This window comes from Giraffa tippelskirchi, chromosome 1, assembly GCF_054371585.1.
Source record: "Giraffa tippelskirchi isolate mGirTip1 chromosome 1, T2T-mGirTip1v1.2.pri, whole genome shotgun sequence".
NCBI classification, from domain to species: Eukaryota; Metazoa; Chordata; class Mammalia; order Artiodactyla; family Giraffidae; genus Giraffa; species Giraffa tippelskirchi.
The window spans coordinates 156505340-156511944 of record NC_137275.1 but is presented as its reverse complement, the minus strand read 5'-3'; the positions used below and the strand labels follow the sequence as shown (position 1 = coordinate 156511944).

The following is a 6605-nucleotide window of genomic DNA, read 5'->3' as shown; positions in this document are numbered from 1 at the left end:
TGGGTCGCTATTTCCTTCTCCAGGGGACTTTTCTGACCCACGGATTGAACCCACATCTCCTGCCTTGGCAGGTGGGTTCTTTACCACTGAGCCACCAGGGCAGCCCAAGAATACACTAAGCTCCTGCTTTTAAGTAAATAGGAATTGATTTGCTTTTAAGCATAAAGCAGTCTTGTTTTTATTTCTCCTTGCTGGTATCTTTGAGTCGTGTTTTGGGGAGTCTGAAATGACTAAGTCAGGGTGAGGTAGTAGAAGTGACTCAAGCAGTGGTGCTTAATCAGGTGGAGAGGGATCCCCAAGACACTGGGCATGGAACCAGTTCTGGTTCCTGCAAAGTACCTCCTAGGAGGGCAGCACAGTCCATAGAGTCTTCTCCAGGTTTTAAAGCAGTTATTTCTGGTTCATTTGGAGACAGAATGCACTGAGGCCAGATGCCCTGAATGAGGGGACCCTCTTCCAACAGCATCAGTTCAGTTCAGTCCCTCAGTCATGTCCGACTCTTTGTGACTCCCTGAACTGCAGCATGCCAGGCCTCCCTGTACATCACCAACTCCTGGAGTTTACCCAAACTCATGTCCATTGAGTCGGTGATGCCATCCAACCATCTCATCCTCTGTTGTCCCCTTCTTCTCCTGTCCTCAATATTTCCCAGCATCAGGGTCTTTTCCAATAAGTCAGCTCTTCACATCAGGTGGCCAAAGTATTGGAGTTTCAGCCTCAACATCAGTCCTTCCAATGAACACCCAGGCCTGATCTCCTTTAGGATGGACTGGTTGGATCTCCTTGCAGTCCAAGGGACTCTCAAGAGTCTTCTCCAACACCACAGTTCAAAAGCATCAATTCTTCAGCACTCAGCTTTCTTCACCGTCCAACTCTCACATCCATACATGACTACTGGAAAAACAATAGCCTTGACTAGACAGACCTTTGTTGACAAAGTAATGTCTCTGCTTTTTAATATGCTGTCTAGGCTTCTCATAACTTTCCTTCCAAGGAGTAAGCGTCTTTTAATTTCATGGCTGCAGTCACCATCTGCAGTGATTTTGGAGCCCCCAAAAATAAAGTCAGCCACTGTTTTCCACTGTTCCCCATCTGTTTACCATGAAGTGATGGGACCGGATGCCATGATCTTAGTTTTCTGAATGTTGAGTTTTAAGCCAACGTTTTCAGTTTCCTCCTTCACTTTCATCAAGAGGCTCTTTAGTTCTTCTTTGGTTTCTGCCATAAGGGTGGTGTCATCCGCATATCTGAGGTTATTGATATTTCTCCTGGCAATCTTCATTCCAGCTTGTGCTTCATCCAGCCCAGCATTTTTCATGATGTACTCTGCATATAAGTTAAATAAGCAGGGTGACAATATACAGCCTAGACATACCCCTTTTTCTATTTGGAACCAGTCTGTTGTACCATGTCCAGTTCTAACTGTTGCTTCCTGATCTGCATACAGGTTTCTCAAAAGGCAGGTCAGGTGGTCTGGTATTCCCATCTGTTTCAGAATTTTCTGCAGTTTATTGTGATCCACACAGTCAAAGTCTTTGGAATAGTCAATAAAGCAGAAATAGATGTTTTTCTGGAACTCTCAAAAGGCAGGTCAGGTGGTCTGGTATTCCCATCTGTTTCAGAATTTTCTGCAGTTTATTGTGATCCACACAGTCAAAGTCTTTGGAATAGTCAATAAAGCAGAAATAGATGTTTTTCTGGAACTCTCTTGCTTTTGCAATGATCCAGTGGATGTTGGCAATTTGATCTCTGGTTCCTCGTGCCTTTTCTAAATCCAGCTTGAACATCTGGAAGTTCACAGTTCACGTATTGCTGAAACCTGGCTTGGAGAATTTTGAGCATTACTTTACTGGCTCGTACGGTAGTTTGAGCATTCTTTGGCATTGCCTTTCTTTGGGATTGGGATGAAAACTGACCTTTTCCAGTCCTGTGGCCACTGCTGAGTTTTCCAAATTTGCTGAAATATTGAGGGCAAAGAGTCAGACACGACGGAGCAACTGAACTGAACTGAGTGCAGCACTTTCACAGCATCATCTTTTAGGATTTAAAATAGCTCAATTGGAATTCCATCACCTCCATTAGCTTTGTTCGTAGTAATGCTTCCTAAGGCCCACTTGACTTCACATTCCAGGATGTCTGGCTCTAGGTGAGTGATCACACCATCGTGATTAACTGGGTTGTGAAGATCTTTTTTGTACAGTTCTTCTGTGTATTCTTGCCACCTCTTCTTAATATCTTCTGCTTCTGTCAGGTCCATACCATTTCTGTCCTTTATTGAGCCCATCTTTGCATGAAATGTTCCCTTGGTATCTCTAATTTTCTTGAAGAGATCTCTAGTCTTTCCCATTCTGTTGTTTTCCTCTATTTCTTTGCATTGATTGCCGAGGAAGGCTTTCTTATCTCTCCTTACGTTCTTTGGAACGCTGCATTCAAATGAGTATATCTTTTCTTTTCTCCTTTGCTTTTCACTTCTCTTCTTTTCACAGCTATTTGTAAGGGCTCCGCAGACAGTCATTTTGCTTTTTTGCATTTCTTTTTCTTGGGTATGGTCTTGATCCCTGTCTCTTGTACAGTGTCACGGACCTCCATCCATAGTTCATCAGGCCCTCTGTCTATCAGATGTAATCCCCTGAATCTATTTCTCACTTCCACTGTATCATCATAAGGGATTTGATTTAGGTCATACCTGAATGGTCTAGTAGTTTCCCCACTTTCTTCAATTTAAGTCTGAATTTGGCAGTGAGGAGTTCATGACCTGAGCCACAATCAGCTCCTGTTCTTGTTTTTGCTGACTGTATAGAGCTTCTCCATCTTTGGCTGCAAAGAATATAATCAATCTGATTTTGGTGTTGGCCATCTGGGGATGTCCATATGTAGAGTTTTCTCTTGTGTTGTTGGAAGAGAGTGCATCATTCAACCCTAACAAAGTCCTAGAGAGCCAGAGCAGGCTTTCCCTGCCCAGTGCTGGGCTTCTTTTCTTTAAAGAGCCAACTGTGTTTCTAAGAAACGTGTGCTCTCCAGATTGTGCCCCTCAGCTCTGCAGCACTGCCCCCACCTCTGGTGAAAGTGTCCAGAGAAGGCCCAGCAGCCTGCTGGATTTTTGCCCTGACCTGCACACTGTCTTCTTCCCAGAATGCCTCCCCATCTTCTACCAGATGATGCTGGTAAGTAAGGAAGAACACACTGTAGCACATTTTTTGCCCTGCTGTAAAAACAAGGAATTTATGAGCATGCCTTTTGAAAAGAGGGCCTGGGGAATCATTACAAAAGGCATAAAAGACTAATTTTCCCCATAAAGTGGCAGCAATAAATGTCCTGTAAATATGGGCCTCCACTGACTCCTTCTTCAAAAGCATATTTTTACCCCCAATCCAATAGGATCTATTTCATGTTTAAACAGAGTGAATGGCACAGACTCAGAGGCTATTCTTATACCTGAAGTGAGGCAGTGTATAAGGCCGGGGGAGTAACGCAGGAGGATACCAGTCAGCTCTGGCAGCCTCTAGTTGAGAAAGAGGGAGGGAGGAAGGAAGGAAGGAAGGAAGGAAGGAAGGAAGGAGAATGTGAACATGAGGAAGGAAAACTGGGAAAGGAACAGTGAAGGAAGTTGTCAGTGTGTGGAAGTCCAAAAAAATTCTCAATGGTGAAGTGAAGCCATTGCCCCCTTAAACTCTGAGAATCTGGGAGAATTTTTTTCTGTGATTATCAAGCATTAGGAAAAATGGTGTTTTCATAATATCTGTTTAGGAAAATTAAGCCCAGATTTACAGAGCTATAAGCTCCGTATATTACTTCATCTCCCAATTTGTATATGTGGCAAAGCATTCAAAACTGAAGGAGTCCTGGAAAACTGAAATTTTCACTTACTTTTGCATCGTCAGAAGATCAGCAAGCAGGTGCTGAGTTTGTAGAGTGTCAGCCAGGAAGGGGATCGTTTTGCTCTTCTGAGATGCTGAGAGATATGGAAGTGCAGGCAGCAGGTCCATGGGAAGGGGGTTCTGCTCATAGGATGTATCCCTCCTAAGTGGGTGAGGGTGGGGAGGGAAAGATGTGCCAGCTGGTGGCCAGGGAGAGGGAAGGAGCAATGTGTTCTTTCACTATCAGTAAGAGAATCTCTATCTGCAGTAATAATGGGTTAAAAAAAAAGAGAAACAGATTGGGAAAGAATGTTCAAGATCATCATCTGTGCTATACCCAGAGAGCTATAAATATATCTTTGAGATTTTACTTTCTGAGGATGGACAGTAGGGCTGGTTAAGGAGCTCCAGATTGGGAAGATCCAGGGGAAAATAGACTCTGGATGGAAGTTATTGGTTGGGAGAAGTAGATAAACTTATGCTGTTTTTGTCATCTCTCCAGGTTAGAAAACAGTAAGGAGAAAAAAACAGATAAGACCAAGGACTCAGGAGCCAGACACACTGGGTTCAAATCTCAGTTCCACCACTGAGCAGTTGGGTGACCTTAGTAAAGATACTTAATTTGCTTGTGTCTTAGATTCCTCATTTGTAAAGTTGGGATAATAATAGGATTGGTGTCAGAGATAAAAGGATTTAATATTTGTAAATGGCTTACAACAGTACCTGACACATGGTAACCTCACAGTGGTTAAAGTTGGCTGCGTATACATGTTGGCTGCTACATTGTTACAAGTTATATAAATACTTGGCTTTGCATGCTATGCATCCTTTCCAGGAGAGTATGTTATAATAAGTGGGCTGTGTTCTTTTTCCTGCATATATTTTGGAGATATTGTTGACACAGGATTGTGTTTATATATTTAATCAATGAAAAGCACACATTTCTTAGGTGAACTTACTGATATAAGACTCTGGGAAATCTGTCTCACCCACTCCCACTCTCTCATACTCTGTGCTTTTAGGGTGACTTCACTTTAGATGACCGAGGATTAGGCATGTTCTAGTTCCTGAATTTTCTAGTGACCATGCTTTAATTCCTGATGCTTGAATTTTGATCTCTTCTACTTTTCCATTTTTGTAGTGTTCAAAACTGTGATCTCTCCTTTTGTCAAAGTGTGCCTTAATTCATGGGTATGTTTCTGGTTGCCTTGCAAGCTGTCACCTGCAGGACTCAGGCTTTCTCATTTCACAGTGAGTACATGTCACAGTCTCCTCACTCTCAGTCTCCATTTCTTTCATATTCCTCCTCCATGATATTCCCTCTCCCCTTACACTGGAGTCTGTGGTTGTCACAGGAGAAACCTCTGAGACATTTTATCTGAGAGTTGTGTGATGCTGAGAGAGGAGGTCCATACTAGGGCAGTGCTAGACATGGTGGCAGGGCAGGCAGATGCTGGGGAAAATTACTTCTGTTTCCATGATTGCCACACTCATATTTATATCTGGGTGAAGAATGGGAGGGATGTCCTGCACTTCTGAATCCTGGGAAACAAGTTGCTGAGACATTCTTTACCAACCAGTCAGGTGTTAGTGTCTGCAAGTGCCTCAAACTGTCTTTTGGATTACAGGAGGTTAAAAACAACAGGTAGCAGATGTCCCTCAGCTATGAAAATGTTAACAGTTTTGAAATTAAGAATGAAAAAAGAACACATTCGAATCAGTTCTAATGAGGTGGATGAAACTGGAGCCTATTATACAGAGTGAAGTAAGCCAGAAAGAAAAACACCAATACAGTATACTAGCACATATATATGGTATTTAGTCAATCAGTAAAGATAACCCTGTATGCGAGACATCAAAAGAGACACAGATAAATAGAACAGTATTATGGACTCTATGGGAGAGGGCGAGGGCGGGATGATATGGGAGGATGGCATGGAAGCATGTAAATTATCATATGTGAAACGAATCGCCAGTCCAGGTTCAATGCATGATACAGGGTGCTCGAGGCTGGTGCACCAGGATGACCTGGAGGGATGGGATGGGGAGGGAGGTGGAAGGGGGGTTCTGGAAGGGGAAATCATGTACACCCATGGCGGATTCATGTCAATGTATGGCAAAACAAATACAGTATTGTAAAGTTAACAAATAGAAAATAAACTAATTAAAGAATGAAAAAAAAGGGAAAATCAAAGTCTGGATTACTAATCATGATCTATAGGAATAATAGAAGCTTAGAAATGGAGCCAGTCGTGGTGGTGTCGAAGATAAAGTGAGATTTGAAGGACGAACTTGGTTTAGGTAGGGGTCTTGGGCAGGGAGGAGGAAGCATTTTAGGTGGACAGTGGGATGTGGGATATGAGGAATGGTGTCCATGCTGCCAGGTGGGGGAAATGGGGATAATAATGGTGAAATCCACTTAGAGAATCCTAGTCCTTGTCTGTTTCCCAGGCAAATTCCTGTGCAATATCTGGTTGGAAATGGAATTGTAAGGTTGGAAATCACAGAACTTTGCTGAAGTAAGATCACACTTACTGGAAGTTCTGTGTCTACCCCCAGTGAAGTCAGGAGATTTTTTTTTTTTCCTGGTTCTTCTGTTCTGGATTCATGGATTCTCTACCAAGAGGAACAATGCTAATTGAACTGCTCTTCAGATACCTGGGATCCCAGCCTCAATTGCCTGGCTCTGTTCTTCCATTTCCCTCCCATTTAGTAACCGAGCATTCCTTTTGTTCTGTCTCAGTAACT

General features: G+C 42.9%; 1 long non-coding RNA gene across 1 annotated transcript; it reads left to right on the top strand.

The window, feature by feature from the left end:
- The first annotated feature begins 280 nt into the window (after nt 1-280).
- Nucleotides 281-6039, top strand: LOC145510185 (uncharacterized). The gene is made up of 2 exons (XR_014056861.1): nt 281-673; nt 807-6039. It is a non-coding gene; the product is annotated as an uncharacterized LOC145510185 (long non-coding RNA).
- Nucleotides 6040-6605: the final 566 nt, after the last annotated feature.